Source organism: Ambystoma mexicanum, chromosome 3p, assembly GCF_040938575.1.
Source record: "Ambystoma mexicanum isolate Mex_15411 chromosome 3p, UKY_AmexF1_1, whole genome shotgun sequence".
NCBI lineage: Eukaryota > Metazoa > Chordata > Amphibia > Caudata > Ambystomatidae > Ambystoma > Ambystoma mexicanum.
This window is the reverse complement of record NC_090925.1, coordinates 458728655-458753657: the sequence shown is the minus strand read 5'-3', so window position 1 is coordinate 458753657 and position 25003 is coordinate 458728655.

Genomic DNA, 25003 nt, shown 5'->3' with positions numbered 1-25003 from the left:
AAAAGAATATAAAACAACACAAACCCAAGAAAAAGGCGCTTTTCAGAGCCGCCTTTCACAGTCTAAACATAGAAGTGACAAATAAATGGTGCAGGGTCCTGTGCATTTTTTTTAAAGTCTGCGGACAGTCCGCAGACATTTCAATTTTTGGGGTGCTGCCCTATCAGAACCATTGCACTTTTCTCTCGGAAGAAGTCGTGGCTCCGGAAAGAGCATTTTTGTGGTGTTTTTTTGTGTTTCAAAAACTACAAATGGTCAACACCTACTGCAAAATTAAGTGCTATAATTCCAAAAAGGGTTGCAATGCATTTTGTATATTATGCAGAAAAATCTGATTGCCATCATAAGTAAGATGCACACCATCTCTGCGAAAAATGTGTGTGCTACGTAACATAATGTTTTCATTGAGAAAAGAGGCACAAACAGACTTATTGACATTGCACCTCGCTTTCTCCATTTATGGACCAAATGAAGAACACAGTCACATTTGTCTCTGAGCAATACGAGAAAAAATGACTCAAGAATTTGGAAACATGTCGATGACCTTCCCAAATCCTTTTTTCATTGCAATTTGCAAAGAGATTCCAGAGACATGTCCTAAACTGTTCCCTCCACAATGAATAATAATAATGTCTCCTTACACATCACAACCAGTAAACCTTATTGACCAATCCCTTGCTCTGCTCAGTCTCATTTGCATGCCTCTCAACCTCAACAGCTGTATGTGGAAAACTGTGGTGTCCGTGGAAATATCTGAGAGTGGGGAATGAACATTTTAATATTCTGAACTATTTCCCCTTTGAGGTTGACTCTGAAAAGAGCCTTTTTTTTGTTTTTTAAGATGCTTCAGAAACACCTTTAATTTTGTATTTGTTTGAGTTTGTTTCCCTTATTTTTGTCCAAAAATATTCATATTAACTTCTCCAAAGCAATCATTACATTCCAAAACAGCATAGCATTTCCCAAAAAAGATAAACACATACCCTCTTCTTTAAAATAATCACATTAGCAGTCAATGTTGTCCTTATTACAAAAGAACATGCCAGCTCTAAGCATAAAAGCAAACTTGCCTCGGGTAATTACACACCTTGCAATATTTTTCTGAGGACAAAAAACAGAACTATTGTCCCATATTGCCCTAGATACCAAACCTAAAACAATTACCTTAGCATTTGGAAATAATATAATTACTGTCTCAAACAAGTTTTCTAAATTGTTCAACAAAGTAGGGGCAGTGACATTGCCAAATGCAAAGCACCACAGTGTAAAACAACCACAGGTGGACTGTTCACACAGCCTATATCTTCACAAACGTGTACAATTGCCTGTAAATTGAAACCAGCCACAGTGCTCCACACCACCTCCACTCCTTTAATATCAAAATTGTTTGCCACATTCCTGCATTCAGCATATTGCTCCAAACCATGCACAAACATATCTCCAAACACCAACACCCTGACTTTCACCACCTCTGCCATCTTCACTACACACAGCCTCTTTCAATAAAAAACACAACCTCAACACCTGCATGGCTGATCCCTACAGTCCTATTTCAATGCCAGATATGTTGAAAAGTCCTGTATGTGGAACACTCTGTCTGAAGACAGCCGCTGTGTCCACAGAGCGCGTAACAATGGGGCAGCCCTTCTACCCTTTCCACTTTACTCTCTGCATCATTTCCTCACTGCAGTCACACAACCATCCACCAATCACATGCAAGAACTCTACATCTAACTCCATCATGACAGATCAGCAGTTTAGATGTACTATTGATCACTCTCAGTACAATTGGGCTGTGACTACATCTAACTCCATGATGACAGATCAGCAGTTCAGATGTACTATTGGTCACTCTCAGTACAATTGGGCTTGACTGCAAAGGATCTACAGCAACAGCTACTATTAAACAAACCAAGATTTCTACTTGCAGATTCATCCACATCCACATACACAAACTACAGGTATGAATATGTTGTGCACAGTACATAAATGCATATAAAAAGAGTAACTGCCACTTATCCTGTATAACCTGTAAAATAAATGTACTGTTATTTCTCCCATCTGCTATTATCAAGTGTAGTGCAAACCTGTTTGCTCTACAAATTTTTGTTTACACACACAACTATCTAAAAAAGTGACATTTCATATTAAACGATGAGAGAAATAATAGTATAATTGTGGAAAAAGGTTGTGCAGTGTATTATAAAATGACACACAGCCAGGATGCGTACTTGCATCTTTACTCAAGCACACAGATAGACAATGGGCCTCATTACGAGTCTGGCAGTAACCGAGGCGGTAAAACCGCCTGGTTACCGCCAGACTCGTAATACCATTCTGCCTCCGTGATTCCCGGAATTACCGGGGCATTACAACACCGGTTTTCCGGGAATCACGGAGGCGGAATGGTGTTAATCCCTGTTCCCATTGAATCCTATGGGACTCAATAGGAATGGGGATCATGGAAACACCAGCAGCATCTCGTAATGCTGCCGGTGTTTCCTCGTCCGCCTGCAGGCGGGCGGTGTTAAACCTGCCAGGTCAAACCTGGCGGGAACATCACCTCCCGCCTGCAGGAGTCGGGATCACCCAGCCTGGAAACAATGGTGGCGGCGGGTTTACCGCCACTGTTATTTCCGGACCGCCTGAGTTGTAATGAGGCCCAATATCATTAGAAAGGCTCCCGACTGAAACAACACCACTGCCTCTACATCAAATCCTTATGCTTTATTTCCCATACCTTCACAAATGCATACATTGTATGCTATTGTGGTACAATTCCTGCCTTGTACCCTGTAAAAATAGCAAAAAAAGCAACCCACAATACAAAAATAGCCTACCTACTTGATGTAGTTGCCCATTGCACAATCACACACCTCCACATACATCTTTAACATCATACTCAGACACTCAAGCACAAAGCACACATACACTGCACAAAAGCCCAACACACACTTTCTTTTTGTCTCCAACAGACCCCAAAGAATGCCTATCAAAAAGCAACTCCATAGAAAGCAATGCAGAAGTAGTGCAAATCAAAATAAAAGTTTCCAAAATAAGCATCCATCTTAGTAGAATTTGAACAACAACTTCAAACAAACCAGCTAATACAGTCACTAAGCGAAACAAAACATGTTTCCAGTACAGAAACTTTGCCTCCTCTTTCAAAATGTAAAACAAAACAGAAAGTGATTAACAAGACTTCAGCTACCACTACTGCTAACACTGTAACTATGAATCTTGATGTAGTGGCAAGTAACCATACCAACAAAAAAAAATATTTTACAGAAAATGTTCCGCCACAGAGTCCTTTAGAACCTTATAAAAACAGGAAAGAAATCATGCACAACCCTTAAAACGTACCATAGAAAATGAATCCTAGAAGCACTCATAGACAGTGCAATCCTTCGCAAAAGGAATGTATTTATTTTAGTTTTAAACAGAAAGAAACCACAACAAAACCAACTACTAAACTACAAAAAAGACTTATCAATGAATGGAATATCAAGAAAAATAGCTTCTTAAACATCTGTGGAGGTGAATGGAGTCACACCACGAGCACAGAACCATATTTTAATGAATAAGGATACAAACAAAAGCAAACAAACCCTATTGCCATCCTTAGCAGTGGACGAGGGTATGAAAAACATTCCACTGAACCAAAATGTCAAGTCTACAAATGGCTGTGCACATCAATGTGTAAAATTGCTAAAAAATCTTTCAAATTTTTACGCCAGTTCCTTATTCAGTATGTAAAAAGCAAAGACAAACTAAAAATGAAACTACTACAAACTATGGATGCCTGTCCAGTGCGCAAATACACAGAACTACAAGGACATGAATTAGCCTGTATTTCCAGACCAATTTGCAAAAGCACATTCCATCATATCAAAATGATAGCAACACATCATTCAGCTATAAGAAATCTGGTCCATAAATTCTACTATGCTACAAGTCCTGCTTTAGCAAAAGTCAATTTAAATAACAATCTACTACATGGTACAGCCAAACAACTACTCGAAGAAATAGAGCATATCCAGAGAAAATATGTTGGCAGTGAAAACCACTTAGAAAATGCAAAAGCTTTACAACAAACTAGCAACTATTGTACAAATAGCAACCTTCTATTACACACATAAAAAAAACCAAATACTAAAGTTTAAAAGTATATACGGTGAAGTACCAAACCATGTGTGTGTGTGTGTTGCTACAGAACATTTTATAAAAGTAGCACAAAAACTGTAGACATAATGTACAAAATAGAAGACAATGAAGATTCCAAATGGTTCCAATTAGCTCTCTACCTTATAGCAGAAAACAAATATGAAATTGCTGACCCCTTAACACCTTGTAGTTACTGCACTGCAAAACTTGACAACAACCAAACACCTTTATGTGCTATCAAAAATAACTTGGAATTATTCCCACTACCAAAACCCCTGCAACAACGTTTATATCAGAGCATCATAATTCAAACAGTGCATCCATTTCAAGCAATACTACACCTTCAACCAAAAACTGCAAAATTACCTCCCTCTGAATGAGTGAAAGGCATTTGTGGCAAAGTAGTCTATTTACCATTTGATCTCATAAAAAATGTACACACTCTGGGAGTGCAACGTCCAATAGATCAAACTTTAATTGTCTTAGTAAATGGCGTACCTACAAAAGACAAACAAATTTGGCAACAACTCATGGACTTACATAAAGTTAGACAATCCCTGCAATATCTAAAAGACAACAATGAATACTACAAAGAAATTAATATTGAAGGAAACCTGAGAGAAACCATTGAAATAATTCAAGAGTCACCAGAAACTGGTCAATTTCAATTTCTAGATCCTGCTACAGAATCCAATATGTTAGACCTTTATATAATTCATCCATTACACACTAAAGACACCATAGATGATGCACTGGAAACATACCAAATGTGACAAGCCAAAGGATCTCCATTAAGCATATGGTAAAAAAGTACAGAAGCACCTTCCTTTCTTCTAATCTTTCCTACTGGGAAAGGAGGAAGGTATGATGATAGCCTCACACAAATAACAGCTTCAGAATATCGTTTTTTACGAATGTATTCTGACGACCCTAGATTGAGACAAAATGTGGAGTACATATTCCACCTTCTCTTTGAAAGTGAACTAGCAACTCTATGCTACGGAGTTGCACACACATTAAAATCAGGTACCCATTTTCAAAATATGTCAGCTAAGCAATTACTACAAAAATTGCAAGAAAAAGATGAGGTTTTACAGTCAAGTATTACAAATCTTTTAGCAAACATGTGTGGTACAAAAGACTACTGGTTCTGACGTCACGGAGATGTACGCTGTATGATAAGAAACCTTGGCCCACTCACTTGGTTTGTTACATTAAGTTGTGCGGAATATGCATGGGTAGATTTACATGAATTCCTATGCATAGCAAACAAAAACAAAACAAATATAGATATAAAAACACCAGGAGAACTCTGCTCTCTAGATCCTGTAAATGTATCAAGATATTTCCATCATCACTTCATTGCTATGGTACACTTTATTCATAAAAAAAAGTGTTCCTCCCCTCTCAGAAGTACAACCACGGAGCACACACCTGCACCCCCATAAAAGGCCTCACCCCAGAGCTGATCTTCATTGTGCTTCTGGCTACCTGACAGAGAATTGCTCCTGACCTGCATTGCTGGTGACTTCTGCCTGCTGTTCTCCAGATGGCAACCATGGCTACTTTGGCTTCATCAGCACCCCCACCCCCTCCACCACCACCACATCCCCAAGGGCCTGCAGAGGGGAACAGGCTTGAGGATCCTTAGGAGAGTGATGAAGAGGATGAAGAGGATGAGGTAGTGGAAGTGCCTACTACTAGCACTCATTGTGAGTCTTGGGTGTGGCGGTTACCACTCTTGATGGAGTGCCAAAAGCTTGTGCAAACGAGGTAATCTGCACTCAGTGCAAGATGGTGCAGAGTCGTGGAAAGTCTGGTTCGTATAGCTATGGTACTACATAAATGAAGCAGCAGCTAAAGTCATTCCACAGTGGGGGTATTCGTAAAGTTGTACATTGCGATAAACGTAGTAGGTTGATTTCCCCTGCAGCTTATTCCGTTTCCACTTCTGCCACCACAAGAGACACTCATGTGGGACAGCACATCCATCCAGCTGCCTCGGAGGCCATTCATGATGCTGTTGACCCTTACCTTTCGAGGGTCACAGGATTGTTCATGTACTGCGACGTAATACTCTCCAGGGGGGAGAACCTTCGGAGTGCTTTCGAGACTGCGGTCAAGGAGCACGAGAAGAACTGCCCACGACCTGAATAAGGACCACCCTACATTTTCCTCTCTCCACCTGCCCTTTCTTATCCATGTGGTTGGTGTCCCTTCCTTACCTTCCTTTCCTCTTCTTTCCTTGTGTGTCGTGTTTAAAAAACAAAAAAAATATATAACAACACAAACCCAAGAAAAAGGCTCTTTTCAGAGCCGCCTTTCACAGTCTAAACATAGAAGTGACAAATAAATGGTGCAGGGTCCTGTGCATTTTTTTTAAAGTCTGCGGACAGTCCGCAGACATTTCAATTTTTGGGGTGCTGCCCTATCAGAACCATTGCACTTTTCTCTCGGAAGAAGTCGTGGCTCCGGAGAGAGCATTTTTGTGGTGTTTTTTTGTGTTTCAAAAACTACAAATGGTCAACACCTACTGCAAAATGAAGTGCTATAATTCCAAAAAGGGTTGCAATGCATTTTGTATATTATGCAGAAAAATCTGATTGCCATCATAAGTAAGATGCACACCATCTCTGCGAAAAATGTGTGTGCTACGTAACATAATGTTTTCATTGAGAAAAGAGGCACAAACAGACTTATTGACATTGCGCCTCGCTTTCTCCATTTATGGACCAAATGAAGAACACAGTCACATTTGTCTCTGCGCAATACGAGAAAAAATGACTCAAGAGTTTGGAAACATGTCGATGACCTTCCCAAATCCTTTTTTCATTGCAATTTGCAAAGAGATTCCAGAGACATGTCCTAAACTGTTCCCTCCACAATGAATAATAATAATGTCTCCTTACACATCACAACCAGTTAACCTTATTGACCAATCCCTTGCTCTGCTCAGTCTCATTTGCATGCCTCTCAACCTCAACAGCTGTATGTGGAAAACTGTGGTGTCCGTGGAAATATCTGAGAGTGGGGAATGAACATGTTAATATTCTGAACTATTTCCCCTTTGAGGTTGACTCTGAAAAGAGCCTTTTTTTGTTTTTTAAGATGCTTCAGAAACACCTTTAATTTTGTATTTGTTTGAGTTTGTTTCCCTTATTTTTGTCCAAAAATATTCATATTAACTTCTCCAAAGCAATCATTACATTCCAAAACAGCATAGCATTTCCCAAAAAAGATAAACACATACCCTCTTCTTTAAAATAATCACATTAGCAGTCAATGTTGTCCTTATTACAAAAGAACATGCCAGCTCTAAGCATAAAAGCAAACTTGCCTCGGGTAATTACACACCTTGCAATATTTTTCTGAGGACAAAAAACAGAACTATTGTCCCATATTGCCCTAGATACCAAACCTAAAACAATTACCTTAGCATTTGGAAATAATATAATTACTGTCTCAAACAAGTTTTCTAAATTGTTCAACAAAGTAGGGGCAGTGACATTGCCAAATGCAGAGCACCACAGTGTAAAACAACCACAGGTGGACTGTTCACACAGCCCATATCTTCACAAACGTGTACAATTGCCTGTAAATTGAAACCAGGCACAGTGCTCCACACCACCACCACTCCTTTAATATCAAAATTGTTTGCCACATTCCTGCATTCAGCATATTGCTCCAAACCATGCACAAACATATCTCCAAACACCAACACCCTGACTTTCACCACCTCTGCCATCTTCACTACACACAGCCTCTTTCAATAAAAAACACAACCTCAACACCTGCATGGCTGATCCCTACAGTCCTATTTCAATGCCAGATATGTTGAAAAGTCCTGTATGTGGAACACTCTGTCTGAAGAAAGCCGCTGTGTCCACAGAGCGCGTAACAATGGGGCAGCCCTTCTACCCTTTCCACTTTACTCTCTGCATCATTTCCTCACTGCAGTCACAAAACCATCCACCAATCACATGCAAGAACTCTACATCTAACTCCATCATGACAGATCAGCAGTTAAGATGTACTATTGATCACTCTCAGTACAATTGGGCTGTGACTACATCTAACTCCATGATGACAGATCAGCAGTTCAGATGTACTATTGATCACTCTGAGTACAATTGGGCTGTGACTGCAAAGGATCTACAGCAACAGCTACTATTAAACAAACCACGATTTCTACTTGCAGATTCATCCACATCCACATACACAAACTACAGGTATGAATATGTTCTGCACAGTACATACATGCATATAAAAAGAGTAACTGCCACTTATCCTGTATAACCTGTAAAATAAATGTACTGTTATTTCTCCCATCTGCTATCATCAAGTGTAGTGCAAACCTGTTTGCTCTACAAATTTTTGTTTACACACACAACTATCTAAAAAAGTGGCATTTCATATTAAACGATGAGAGAAATAATAGTATAATTGTGGAAAAAGGTTTTGCAGTGTATTATAAAATTACACACAGCCAGGATGCGTACTTGCATCTTTACTCAAGCACACAAATAGACAATGGGCCTCATTACGAGTCTGGCGGTAACCGAGGCGGTAAAACCGCCTGGTTACCGCCAGACTCGTATTACCATTCTGCCTCCGTGATTCCCGGAATTACCGGGGCATTACAACACCGGTTTTCCGGGAATCACGGAGGCGGAATGGTGTTAATCCCCGTTCCCATTGAATCCTATGGGACTCAATAGGAAAGGGGATCATGGAAACACCAGCAGCATCTCGTAATGCTGCCAGTGTTTCCTCGTCCGCCTGCAGGCGGGCGGTGTTAAACCTGCCAGGTCAAACCTGGCGGGAACATCACCTCCCGCCTGCAGGAGTCGGGATCAGCCAGTCTGGAAACAACGGTGGCGGCGGGTTTACCGCCACTGGTATTTCCGGACCGCCTGAGTTGTAATGAGACCCAATATCATTAGAAAGGCTCCCAACTGAAACAACACCACTGCCTCTACATCAAATCCTTATGCTTTATTTCCCATACCTTCACAAATGCATACATTGTATGCTATTTTGGTACAATTCCTGCCATGTACCCTGTAAAAATAGCAAAAAAAGCAACCCACAATACAAAAATAGCCTACCTACTTGATGTAGTTGCCCATTGCACAATCACACACCTCCACATACATCTTTAACATCATACTCAGACACTCAAGCACAAAGCACACATACACTGCACAAAAGCCCAACACACACTTTCTTTTTGTCTCCAACAGACCCCAAAGAATGCCTATCAAAAAGCAACTCCATAGAAAGCAACGCAGAAGTAGTGCAAATCAAAATAAAGTTTCCAAAATAAGCATCCATCTTAGTAGAATTTGAACAACAACTTCAAACAAACCAGCTAATACAGTCACTAACCGAAACAAAACATGTTTCCAGTACAGAAACTTTGCCTCCTCTTTCAAAATGTAAAACAAAACAGAAAGTGATTAACAATACTTCAGCTACCACTACTGCTAACACTGTAACTATGAATCTTGATGTAGTGGCAAGTAACCATACCAAAAAAAAAATATTTTACAGAAAATGTTCCGCCACAGACTCCTTCAGAACCTTATAAAAACAGGAAAGAAATCATGCACAACCCTTAAAACGTACCATAGAAAATGAATCCTAGAAGCACTCATAGACAGTGCAATCCTTCGCAAAAGGAATTTATTTATTTTAGTTTTAAACAGAAAGAAACCACAACAAAACCAACTACTAAACTACAAAAAAGACTTATCAATGAATGGAATATCAACAAAAATAGCTTCTTAAACATCTGTGGAGGTGAATGGAGTCACACCACGAGCACAGAACCATATTTTAATGAAGAAGGATACAAACAAAAGCAAACAAACCCTATTGCCATCCTTAGCAGTGGACGAGGGTATGAAAAACATTCCACTGAACCAAAACGTCAAGTCTACAAATGGCTGTGCACATCAATGTGTAACATTGCTAAAAAATCTTTCAAATTTTTACGCCAGTTCCTTATTCAGTATGTAAAAAGCAAAGACAAACTAAAAATGAAACTACTACAAACTATGGATGCCTGTCCAGTGCGCAAATACACAGAACTACAAGGACATGAATTAGCCTGTATTTCCAGACCAATTTGCAAAAGCACATTCCATCATATCAAAATGATAGCAACACATCATTCAGCTATAAGAAATCTGGTCCATAAATTCTACTATGCTACAAGTCCTGCTTTAGCAAAAGTCAATTTAAATAACAATCTACTACATGGTACAGCCAAACAACTACTCGAAGAAATAGAGCATATCCAGAGAAAATATGTTGGCAGTGAAAACCACTTAGAAAATGCAAAAGCTTTACAACAAACTAGCAACTATTGTACAAATAGCAACCTTCTATTACACACATAAAAAAAACCAAATACTAAAGTTTAAAAGTGTATACGGTGAAGTACCAAACCATGTGTGTGTGTGTGTTGCCACAGAACATTTTATAAAAGTAGCACAAAAACTGTAGACATAATGTACAAAATAAAAGACAATGAAGATTCCAAATGGTTCCAATTAGCTCTCTACCTTATAGCAGAAAACAAATATGAAATTGCTGACCCCTTAACACCTTGTAGTTACTGCACTGCAAAACTTGACAACAACCAAACACCTTTATGTGCTATCAAAAATAACTTGGAATTATTCCCACTACCAAAACCCCTGCAACAACTTTTATATCAGAGCATCATAATTCAAACAGTGCATCCATTTCAAGCAATACTACACCTTCAACCAAAAACTGCAAAATTACCTCCCTCTGAATGAGTGAAAGGCATTTGTGGCAAAGTAGTAGTCTATTTACCATTTGATCTCATAAAAAATGTACACACTCTGGGAGTGCAACGTCCAATAGATCAAACTTTAATTGTCTTAGTAAATGGCGTACCTACAAAAGACAAACAAATTTGGCAACAACTCATGGACTTACATAAAGTTAGACAATCCCTGCAATATCTAAAAGACAGCAATGAATACTACAAAGAAATTAATATTGAAGGAAACCTGAGAGAAACCATTGAAATAATTCAAGAGTCACCAGAAACTGGTCAATTTCAATTTCTAGATCCTGCTACAGAATCCAATATGTTAGACCTTTATATAATTCATCCATTACACACTAAAGACACCATAGATGATGCACTGGAAACATACCAAATGTGACAAGCCAAAGGATCTCCAATAAGCATATGGTAAAAAAGTACAGAAGCACCTTCCTTTCTTCTAATATTTCCTACTGGGAAAGGAGGAAGGTATGATGATAGCCGCACACAAATAACAGCTTCAGAATATCGTTTTTTACGAATGTATTCTGACGACCCTAGATTGAGACAAAATGTGGAGTACATATTCCACCTTCTCTTTGAAAGTGAACTAGCAACTCTATGCTACGGAGTTGCACACACATTAAAATCAGGTACCCATTTTCAAAATATGTCAGCTAAGCAATTACTACAAAAATTGCAAGAAAAAGATGAGGTTTTACAGTCAAGTATTACAAATCTTTTAGCAAACATGTGTGGTACAAAAGACTACTGGTTCTGACGTCACGGAGATGTACGCTGTATGATAAGAAACCTTGGCCCACTCACTTGGTTTGTTACATTAAGTTGTGCGGAATATGCATGGGTAGATTTACATGAATTCCTATGCATAGCAAACAAAAACAAAACAAATATAGATATAAAAACACCAGGAGAACTCTGCTCTCTAGATCCTGTAAATGTATCAAGATATTTCCATCATCACTTCATTGCTATGGTACACTTTATTCATAAAAAAAAGTGTTCCTCCCCTCTCAGAAGTACAACCACGGAGCACACACCTGCACCCCCATAAAAGGCCTCACCCCAGAGCTGATCTTCATTGTGCTTCTGGCTACCTGACAGAGAATTGCTCCTGACCTGCATTGCTGGTGACTTCTGCCTGCTGTTCTCCAGATGGCAACCATGGCTACTTCGGCTTCATCAGCACCCCCACCCCCTCCACCACCACCACATCCCCAAGGGCCTGCAGAGGGGAACAGGCTTGAGGATCCTTAGGAGAGTGATGAAGAGGATGAAGAGGATGAGGTAGTGGAAGTGCCTACTACTAGCACTCATTGTGAGTCTTGGGTGTGGCGGTTACCACTCTTGATGGAGTGCCAAAAGCTTGTGCAAACGAGGTAATCTGCACTCAGTGCAAGATGGTGCAGAGTCGTGGAAAGTCTGGTTCGTATAGCTATGGTACTACATAAATGAAGCAGCAGCTAAAGTCATTCCACAGTGGGGGTATTCGTAAAGTTGTACATTGCGATAAACGTAGTAGGTTGATTTCCCCTGCAGCTTATTCCGTTTCCACTTCTGCCACCACAAGAGACACTCATGTGGGACAGCACATCCATCCAGCTGCCTCGGAGGCCATTCATGATGCTGTTGACCCTTACCTTTCGAGGGTCACAGGATTGTTCATGTACTGCGACGTAATACTCTCCAGGGGGGAGAACCTTCGGAGTGCTTTCGAGACTGCGGTCAAGGAGCACGAGAAGAACTGCCCACGACCTGAATAAGGACCACCCTACATTTTCCTCTCTCCACCTGCCCTTTCTTATCCATGTGGTTGGTGTCCCTTCCTTACCTTCCTTTCCTCTTCTTTCCTTGTGTGTCGTGTTTAAAAAACAAAAAAAATATATAACAACACAAACCCAAGAAAAAGGCTCTTTTCAGAGCCGCCTTTCACAGTCTAAACATAGAAGTGACAAATAAATGGTGCAGGGTCCTGTGCATTTTTTTTAAAGTCTGCGGACAGTCCGCAGACATTTCAATTTTTGGGGTGCTGCCCTATCAGAACCATTGCACTTTTCTCTCGGAAGAAGTCGTGGCTCCGGAGAGAGCATTTTTGTGGTGTTTTTTTGTGTTTCAAAAACTACAAATGGTCAACACCTACTGCAAAATGAAGTGCTATAATTCCAAAAAGGGTTGCAATGCATTTTGTATATTATGCAGAAAAATCTGATTGCCATCATAAGTAAGATGCACACCATCTCTGTGAAAAATGTGTGTGCTACGTAACATAATGTTTTCATTGAGAAAAGAGGCACAAACAGACTTATTGACATTGCGCCTCGCTTTATCCATTTATGGACCAAATGAAGAACACAGTCACATTTGTCTCTGCGCAATACGAGAAAAAATGACTCAAGAATTTGGAAACATGTCGATGACCTTCCCAAATCCTTTTTTCATTGCAATTTGCAAAGAGATTCCAGAGACATGTCCTAAACTGTTCCCTCCACAATGAATAATAATAATGTCTCCTTACACATCACAACCAGTTAACCTTATTGACCAATCCCTTGCTCTGCTCAGTCTCATTTGCATGCCTCTCAACCTCAACAGCTGTATGTGGAAAACTGTGGTGTCCGTGGAAATATCTGAGAGTGGGGAATGAACATGTTAATATTCTGAACTATTTCCCCTTTGAGGTTGACTCTGAAAAGAGCCTTTTTTTGTTTTTTAAGATGCTTCAGAAACACCTTTAATTTTGTATTTGTTTGAGTTTGTTTCCCTTATTTTTGTCCAAAAATATTCATATTAACTTCTCCAAAGCAATCATTACATTCCAAAACAGCATAGCATTTCTCAAAAAAGATAAACACATACCCTCTTCTTTAAAATAATCACATTAGCAGTCAATGTTGTCCTTATTACAAAAGAACATGCCAGCTCTAAGCATAAAAGCAAACTTGCCTCGGGTAATTACACACCTTGCAATATTTTTCTGAGGACAAAAAACAGAACTATTGTCCCATATTGCCCTAGATACCAAACCTAAAACAATTACCTTAGCATTTGGAAATAATATAATTACTGTCTCAAACAAGTTTTCTAAATTGTTCAACAAAGTAGGGGCAGTGACATTGCCAAATGCAAAGCACCACAGTGTAAAACAACCACAGGTGGACTGTTCACACAGCCCATATCTTCACAAACGTGTACAATTGCCTGTAAATTGAAACCAGGCACAGTGCTCCACACCACCACCACTCCTTTAATATCAAAATTGTTTCCCACATTCCTGCATTCAGCATATTGCTCCAAACCATGCACAAACATATCTCCAAACACCAACACCCTGACTTTCACCACCTCTGCCATCTTCACTACACACAGCCTCTTTCAATAAAAAACACAACCTCAACACCTGCATGGCTGATCCCTACAGTCCTATTTCAATGCCAGATATGTTGAAAAGTCCTGTATGTGGAACACTCTGTCTGAAGAAAGCCGCTGTGTCCACAGAGCGCGTAACAATGGGGCAGCCCTTCTACCCTTTCCACTTTACTCTCTGCATCATTTCCTCACTGCAGTCACAAAACCATCCACCAATCACATGCAAGAACTCTACATCTAACTCCATCATGACAGATCAGCAGTTAAGATGTACTATTGATCACTCTCAGTACAATTGGGCTGTGACTACATCTAACTCCATGATGACAGATCAGCAGTTCAGATGTACTATTGATCACTCTGAGTACAATTGGGCTGTGACTGCAAAGGATCTACAGCAACAGCTACTATTAAACAAACCACGATTTCTACTTGCAGATTCATCCACATCCACATACACAAACTACAGGTATGAATATGTTCTGCACAGTACATAAATGCATATAAAAAGAGTAACTGCCACTTATCCTGTATAACCTGTAAAATAAATGTACTGTTATTTCTCCCATCTGCTATCATCAAGTGTAGTGCAAACCTGTTTGCTCTACAAATTTTTGTTTACACACACAACTATCTAAAAAAGTGGCATTTCATATTAAACGATGAGAGAAATAATAGTATAATTGTGGAAAAAGGTTTTGCAGTGTATTATAAAATGACACACAGCCAGGATGCGTACTTGCATCTTTACTCAAGCACACAAATAGACAATGGGCCTCATTACGAGTCTGGCGGTAACCGAGGCGGTAAAACCGCCTGGTTACCGCCAGACTCGTATTACCATTCTGCCTCCGTGATTCCCGGAATTACCGGGGCATTACAACACCGGTTTTCCGGGAATCACGGAGGCGGAATGGTGTTAATCCCCGTTCCCATTGAATCCTATGGGACTCAATAGGAAAGGGGATCATGGAAACACCAGCAGCATCTCGTAATGCTGCCGGTGTTTCCTCGTCCGCCTGCAGGCGGGCGGTGTTAAACCTGCCAGGTCAAACCTGGCGGGAACATCACCTCCCGCCTGCAGGAGTCGGGATCAGCCAGTCTGGAAACAACGGTGGCGGCGGGTTTACCGCCACTGGTATTTCCGGACCGCCTGAGTTGTAATGAGACCCAATATCATTAGAAAGGCTCCCAACTGAAACAACACCACTGCCTCTACATCAAATCCTTATGCTTTATTTCCCATACCTTCACAAATGCATACATTGTATGCTATTTTGGTACAATTCCTGCCATGTACCCTGTAAAAATAGCAAAAAAAGCAACCCACAATACAAAAATAGCCTACCTACTTGATGTAGTTGCCCATTGCACAATCACACACCTCCACATACATCTTTAACATCATACTCAGACACTCAAGCACAAAGCACACATACACTGCACAAAAGCCCAACACACACTTTCTTTTTGTCTCCAACAGACCCCAAAGAATGCCTATCAAAAAGCAACTCCATAGAAAGCAACGCAGAAGTAGTGCAAATCAAAATAAAGTTTCCAAAATAAGCATCCATCTTAGTAGAATTTGAACAACAACTTCAAACAAACCAGCTAATACAGTCACTAACCGAAACAAAACATGTTTCCAGTACAGAAACTTTGCCTCCTCTTTCAAAATGTAAAACAAAACAGAAAGTGATTAACAATACTTCAGCTACCACTACTGCTAACACTGTAACTATGAATCTTGATGTAGTGGCAAGTAACCATACCAAAAAAAAAATATTTTACAGAAAATGTTCCGCCACAGACTCCTTCAGAACCTTATAAAAACAGGAAAGAAATCATGCACAACCCTTAAAACGTACCATAGAAAATGAATCCTAGAAGCACTCATAGACAGTGCAATCCTTCGCAAAAGGAATTTATTTATTTTAGTTTTAAACAGAAAGAAACCACAACAAAACCAACTACTAAACTACAAAAAAGACTTATCAATGAATGGAATATCAACAAAAATAGCTTCTTAAACATCTGTGGAGGTGAATGGAGTCACACCACGAGCACAGAACCATATTTTAATGAAGAAGGACACAAACAAAAGCAAACAAACCCTATTGCCATCCTTAGCAGTGGACGAGGGTATGAAAAACATTCCACTGAACCAAAACGTCAAGTCTACAAATGGCTGTGCACATCAATGTGTAACATTGCTAAAAAATCTTTCAAATTTTTACGCCAGTTCCTTATTCAGTATGTAAAAAGCAAAGACAAACTAAAAATGAAACTACTACAAACTATGGATGCCTGTCCAGTGCGCAAATACACAGAACTACAAGGACATGAATTAGCCTGTATTTCCAGACCAATTTGCAAAAGCACATTCCATCATATCAAAATGATAGCAACACATCATTCAGCTATAAGAAATCTGGTCCATAAATTCTACTATGCTACAAATCCTGCTTTAGCAAAAGTCAATTTAAATAACAATCTACTACATGGTACAGCCAAACAACTACTCGAAGAAATAGAGCATATCCAGAGAAAATATGTTGGCAGTGAAAACCACTTAGAAAATGCAAAAGCTTTACAACAAACTAGCAACTATTGTACAAATAGCAACCTTCTATTACACACATAAAAAAAACCAAATACTAAAGTTTAAAAGTATATACGGTGAAGTACCAAACCATGTGTGTGTGTGTGTTGCCACAGAACATTTTATAAAAGTAGCACAAAAATTGTAGACATAATGTACAAAATAGAAGACAATGAAGATTCCAAATGGTTCCAATTAGCTCTCTACCTTATAGCAGAAAACAAATATGAAATTGCTGACCCCTTAACACCTTGTAGTTACTGCACTGCAAAACTTGACAACAACCAAACACCTTTATGTGCTATCAAAAATAACTTGGAATTATTCCCACTACCAAAACCCCTGCAACAACATTTATATCAGAGCATCATAATTCAAACAGTGCACCCATTTCAAGCAATACTACACCTTCAACCAAAAACTGCAAAATTACCTCCCTCTGAATGAGTGAAAGGCATTTGTGGCAAAGTAGTGTATTTACCATTTGATCTCATAAAAAATGTACACACTCTGGGAGTGCAACGTCCAATAGATCAAACTTTAATTGTCTGAGTAAATGGCGTACCTACAAAAGACAAACACATTTGGCAACAACTCGTGGACTTACATAAAGTTAGACAATCCCTGCAATATCTAAAAGACAACAATGAATACTACAAAGAAATTAATATTGAAGAAAACCTGAGAGAAACCATTAAAATAATTCAAGAGTCACCAGAAACTGGTCAATTTCAATTTCTAGATCCTGCTACAGAATCCAATATGTTAGACCTTTATATAATTCATCCATTACACACTAAAGACACCATAGATGATGCACTGGAAACATACCAAATGTGACAAGCCAAATGATCTCCAATAAGCATATGGTAAAAAAGTACAGAAGCACCTTCCTTTCTTCTAATCTTTCCTACTGGGAAAGGAGGAAGGTATGATGATAGCCGCACACAAATAACAGCTTCAGAATATCGTTTTTTACGAATGTATTCTGACGACCCTAGATTGAGACAAAATGTGGAGTGCATATTCCACCTTCTCTTTGAAAGTGAACTAGCAACTCTATGCTACGGAGTTGCACACACATTACAATCAGGTACCCATTTTCAAAATATGTCAGCTAAGCAATTACTACAAAAATTGCAAGAAAAAGATGAGGTTTTACAGTCAAGTATTACAAATCTTTTAGCAAACATGTGTGGTACAAAAGACTACTGGTTCTGACGTCACAGAGATGTACGCTGTATGATAAGAAACCTTGGCCCACTCACTTGGTTTGTTACATTAAGTTGTGCGGAATATGCATGGGTAGATTTACATGATTTCCTATGCATAGCAAACAAAAACAAAACAAATATAGATATAAAAAAACTAGGAGAACTCTGCTCTCTAGATCCTGTAAATGTATCAAGATATTTCCATCATCACTTCATTGCTATGGTACACTTTATTCATAAAAAAAAGTGTTCCTCCTCTCTGAGAAGTACATCACTTCTTTAGGAGAAAAGAAAACCAAGCCAGAGGACCACCACACATCCACATGCTTTTATGGATTAAAGATGCTCCTAAATTTGGTCAGGACAGTGATGCCACTGTTTTGGAGTTTATCCTAAAATATGTCACTTGTGAAATTCCTTCACAAATAATACATAGTGACCTTCATGCACAGAATTTACAATTTCAAAGACACAAATGTGGGAAATATTGTTGTTGCAAATATAAAAACAAAGAAAAATACTATACCAAATGCTGCTTTGGTGTCCCTAGACCTGTTACAACAACAGGTCAAGTAAACAACTTCATGTCTTCAGTTAGACATAGTGTCAAAGGTAAATCACCTAAGAACACATATAACATAAAAAAAGAACAGAAGAATATAAATATATCAATGCTTACAATGCAATCATTGCCCTCCTATGGAATGAAAACATAGATGTGAAGTACATTGCAGACAATTCCACTGCAGTTGCACGATATGTACAGCCTACTTAACCTAAGCAGAAAAAACAGAGCTTCAAGACCTCTGGGATGACATATCATCTGACAAAACACTGTCACAGAAATTATACAGCCTAGGCATAAAAATGCTCTCTCATAGAGAATGTGGCTGCTATGAAGCTGTAGACCGTTTAACCAGTACTGCTGCCTTGTATGGAAAATCTGAAAACATAGTATGGCTAAGTCTTGGTCCTGGTAAATATAGAAAAATAGTTCTCAAATCATATGAGGACATAGGAACAATAGCCAAAAATGATCCCAACAGCCAAGAAATGTTTAAAAACAATTTACTGGACACATACTACCCAAACAGGAGTACCACTTTGGAAACCATGTCTCTCTACCACGTAGCCCAAAACTTCACATACAACAATACTATAAAACCAGATGAAAAGAAAGGTAGATACAGAGTGGCACATTGTGAAGGCAGCTTAGTGAAACCTACCAAACAAAGCTTAATAAATCATATCATATTGTCATTAAAAACTCCTCAACATCAAGAACTGTATTACATGTCTCAGCTACAACTTTTTTAAAACATGGAGAAAAGAAGAAGAGCTACTGGATACCTATTACTCCTATGAAGACTATTTCAAAGCAAATGAAAGTACTACAACAGATGTAAACTTTAAACACTACAAAACAATGTTGCACAATGAACACAGTGCGAACCCAGGTGAACCGAGTTTAGCTAACTATCTGGTCACAGCATTGACACCACCTAGTCATGTCAGATCTGATGGACCCTGCTGGTGGGGTTACCTGTAGCTGTATAACTTGCACGCTGGTACGACTACATTGGACCCACCATTCAGCATCTTTTTATGGTCGGTGACTGGGGTAGATTGGCTTACGGTGGATGCCACCGCAGCTAGAGCAAGGGACCTTTGCTAAGTACATTGCGTATCATTGCATGAAAGCGTCACTCGGTCTGTTGCCATGGCAAGGTGGGATGCGATCGAGTAAAAGCATCCAGAGCAAATTATTGATTACTTTTATGTGTACGAGGATGGTAATGGCAGGCTGCTGCACCAGCTTCACTGAAGTGGACAAAGACAACCGGTGGGAGTTAAGAGCTCAGCCCCACCTATGGATATTCAATTTGTTGCTTGGGGAATGTTCCTAGTAGCACCTTTGTGGTACTGCGGACCACCTGTGAGCTTGTAAACTATATGGAAAGCTCCCTGGTAGAGACACATGTATGCTCTGAACACCTTACAATGGTTACCTTAAACCTCTGTTTCTGCCTAACCTGGGGACACCCACAGTGAAGTGGGCAACATGGAAGGAGTACTTCAAGGACTATGCTGTGGCCATCCATAGGCCTTCATATAGTACTGACAGGCATTGTGCCCTCCTTAGGAATTGCCTTAGGTTTGAAGGTAGGAGGATACTGAAGTGTCTCCCTGAACCACTCCAGGACAGGACTGGGGTTTCAAAGGAAAGCCTTCTAGGAGAGGAGTTCCTGAATCCCTACAAAGATATATTTTGAAAATTAGACATTCAATTAAAGTAGAAGTCAAGTATTATACTGGAACGGTATTAGTTTGGGATATGAGAACAAGGAGTTGGGGTGTCAGTAGAGGATTTCATTACAGGGCTCAGGAAATTTGCCAGCATAATGTCATTGTGGGCCTATACATGATAATACCCATAGGACAAATTTAAATTGAATGTACAAGAGAACAGTATATGAGAGGAGATTTGGACCAACGGGGATCCTAGCCTCGGAGAGGTTTTTGATCATGCAAAGAAGATGGTGCACATGATGGCATGTGTGAGAAGCAGTCAAAAAGGACCAACATGTGGAGAATAAGACGTGTGCTGTCATAACTGGAAAAACAAAGCAGGCTAAAAGCCTACAAAAAAAGTATATGCAAAGATGGGAATTACCAAGAAAGGCTCTGATAATATCAGGATGGAAAACAATTGACATCAAGGGGTGTCTCAGATGCAGTAGTACTATTTATTTTGCTAGGAATGCAGTTTGCCCGGGGCGTAAGGCACAGTACCACACATGTGGCAAAAAGGGGCATTTTGAATGCTTTCGTAACAATGTCTCTAGGGGTGCTGTTAAGTAGATTAGCATGGAATCTGAGATTTATGAGCGAGGGGATGAAGATTCTGAAGGTGCTGGTGGGGTGTGTTGTTTGGTGAGCCAAGTTGGCTCAAGACCAAGGAGGGGTGAGAAACCTCATGCCATTGTGGTGGTGACTGGTGTGTATGTTTCACTGTTGGTAGAAACAGTTTCAGATTATGCCATTTTTGGAAAACCAGGTATGGAAAGAGAGGTTCAAAGGAGCAAGGCTTCAACCTCCCTTGGTATGAGCAAGCACTTATGGGGGTTTGAACATAGAAATGTTAATGGTATTTAGGGCCCAATTAGAATACAAAGGGAATTCTACTGTAGCAGATCTATATTTGTCCAAGAAAGAGGGATGCTCATTAGGCTGGTACAAGTGGAGACACATGGGAAAGGTGGTGGATCCTTGTGTCCCCGGTTATGTTACGGTAGTGAGCAATGATTCTGGGAGTTCCCCATAGGAGGTTCATACACAAGTGTTCAAGGAAGTGCTGGGTTGTTTTAAAGGACATCATCACTGCATTCCATGAAGGAGGGTGCCAAGACGGTGGTGGCAAAAGTCAGATCTGTGCCAAACTCTATTTGGAGTTAAGGAGGTTAGAAGGCAATGGCATAATTGAAGCAGTTAAGGCATCAGAACGGGTTTCACCAGTGGTTGTGCTACGGAAACCCAATGGCCAGGTCTGGTTATGCATAGACTTCAGAGTATTGAACCAGGAGGTTGTGGTGGACAGGTTCCCACTTTCCAACATTGGGGAAATAGTGAGCTTGGCGGCAGGGGCCAGCGTGTTCATTATGCTAGATTTGGCCACAGCCTATGATAAGATGAGGTTACACCTTGATAGTAGGGACCCTACCATGTTAGTGAGCCCAAAAGGAACATTCAGGTTTAAGTGGACACCTTTTGAACTTGTATCAGTGTCTGCTTTCTTCCAAAGAGTTATTCACCAATTAATGAAAGGGATGACAGGGGTGCTCTACTTTCAGGTTGACATTCTTATCATGGAGGAACATGACCAAGCACAGTGAGAAGCGGTTTGAACTGAGGGGTGAATTGGTGAAAGCCATTACTGATGTACTGGCTCCAACAAATAAGCAAGAAATTGTATATTTTCTACGTATAGTCGAGTACTATGCCAAGTTTGTGGGTCACCTTGCAGACAGTTGTAAGACCATAGGGGAACTTAGCAAGAAGGGAGCCACATTTGTGTGGTGTTTAAAATGGCAGGATGAATATCAAGATAAAAAGGAGGTGATTGCCAGTGTGCGAGCCCTGGTGAACTTTGACAATAGATGGAAAACATTCATCATGATAGATGACAGCGACTCAGGGTTGGGTGATGTGCTTATGGAGAGGCAATGTGGGGTGTATATAGTGAATGCTTTTGCTCCAATGGATCTGGAGGGCGGAGTGCAGACACACTGCAACCAGGCATAGGGAAAAAAAGCTGATTTAATAAGTTTAAAGAATTTCCTTGGGGTAGAGAGTTCATAGTGTGCACAGATCACAAGCCCTGGAGGGAATATTAATGAATAAGGGGCTTGATGGGGTCTCACGATGAATTGTCAGGTGTCTTCTCTGCAGGGTTATAGGTTTATAGTAGAACATGTGCCAGGTAAGAGGTAATATGGTTGTACATTACTTCTCTAGGGCCTGTTGTATTGATAACGATAATGAACTGGAAGACAGTGACTTATAAATGACAGGTCAAGTCTTTGTGGTGTGCAATGTTTCTGTGGGGAGACTGGAATGGGAAGATGCCGCCATGGAGGATAGTGAGTTGAATCATACCACTGAGTATGTCAGGACAAGTTGGAGTAGGTGGACGGACAGTGAAAGGTTTGGGGCCTTTCACAAAGTCAGGGATGAGCTCAATGTAGAAGGGTAATTATTTCACAAGCGGGTTGTGTTTTGTCCCCATAAGGAGTAAGGACAAGAAACATAGAGGCATGGCATGATGGACATTTGAGTGTGACTAAGTAAACAGGGAGTATTAGGGGCGATTATTGCTGGCCTGGTTTAGATGCATAGGTTGACCAGATGATTAAATCAGGTATTTTGTGTGGGGAAGCCAACAAAACCTTGCAAGTTTATGCCAAGCCTCCTAAGCCATTGGATGTACAGAGTATGCCTTGGGAATGCATTGCCTTGGATATCCTTAGACCGATTTGAGGGGTCAGGGGCAGAAGAAAGTATATTATTGTGCTGATGGATCTCTATTCTAGATGGGTCAAGCTATATGGGTCAAGGTTTTGTTTGAAGCTGACACACAAGCATTTATCAGTTTCCTGGATGGGGTGTTCCGATGGGAGGAATATCTGCAGAAGATTCTAACTGACAATGGTTTGCAATTTACCACTCGGATGATGGAGACATTTCTGAAAGGGGCTGGGGTGGCGTACCACAAGACCTCTTTATATCACCCACCCCAAGACCAATGTCACAGTTGAATGCTTCAGTCACACCCTTAGTTGGGAGGAGTTAGTCAATAGGAGAGCATGTGCATACAGATGGGTTGTGCATGCAACTCGAGGTATGGTATCATTTGAGGTGCTGAGGAGGAGGAAGGCATGCACAGCAGTGTGTCCAGCATAGTTGTGGAGGTCCACTTTTGTGGAGTGGGATCAGCAACGTTTGGAAGAGGTTGTTGAACACAAGGCTAAACATATGAAGGAGTGTTTTGATAACCTGAGGAGAGTGAAGAGGTGTGAAGAGTCGGAGGGAGAGACTGTCCATGTGAAGAAAACAGGATTAGTTCTGAAGGGGAAAAGCAGATATTGGGGTCTGCAACAGGTAGGGAGAGTGTTTTATAACTCTGTTGTTTTAGAGGATGGTAAAACGTGGAATAGTGCTAGGATTACAAAACAGAGTAGGGGATGATGGAGTCTGCATCCCAGGTGTTTTTAGAATTTGGGAGGTGGAGGTTTGTCATGTGGCACTAAATAATAAAGATTGTTTATGAATTCTTCCAATGCTGTGAGAAAGCTTCAGCCTGACCTGTATATATATTCCAATCTAGAAGGGAGTTCAGAGATAAATTGGTTGAAGGAGCAGTTGTAGGCTGGAGAGGGGAGAGTAAGGAGGATGGTGGAGCTGGGGGCTTCATTACCCATATCATGGGTGCCTTTCTTCAATGAAAGCATTCCTACAAACTAATTAGAAGTGTGTGCAGTAATGGACTTCCAGTGAGTTCTTCTTATGGATTGTTTAACAGTGAATCTGCTAAATGGGTGGGAAACCCCTACGTTTAAAGGCCAAAGTCCCAAGGTGATTGTGTTAGAACAGGACTGCCTTATTGGTTAATTTCCTGCTCCTCTGTGAAGTGGAATTTGCCATTCTGACATCAGGCCCAAGATTCTTTGCTCCAGAGGAAGATGAGGGGAAAGGGGAGAGAGAAGCAGAGAGAAACAAACTGGTGGTAGTCTCCATCCCATGACCAGAGCCCTTCTACCTACTCTAAGCCCACCACCATCCCTGCCCACTATGAAATAATGCCTTCAGAGATATAGCACCCTTTTGTGAGCCTACTCCTTTTGAAATGGGTGTACTCCTTGGATGCCCGCCCCAGAATGGCAGCTGTCTCTGGTGAAGGGTGTTACCAGCCCTCACAAAGAGATAAAAAAGAAGCATTGCCATTTAGGTTCCTTTCCTACCATTTGGAAGTCTCAACCTGTCTGGTTAGAATCCACATCACCTTCCCCAGCAAAGTTGATTCAAAGGAGCTGAAACATGCGTGATATCAATTTGGCTCTGGTGGTCATCATCATAAGTGGCATCATGCACTATGCCTAAACTCAGAAATAGCTTTATTATAGAGTGTTTCCTGCCTCCAGCATGTGTTATCTATGATCATCGTAGTTTGGGTACAGGGCAGCACATCATAAATGCCACTCCAGCACTGCAAATGACCTCTGCATCACTGCTGGAGCAGGTGATGCAACTCATGATAGTGGTGCAATAGGTCAC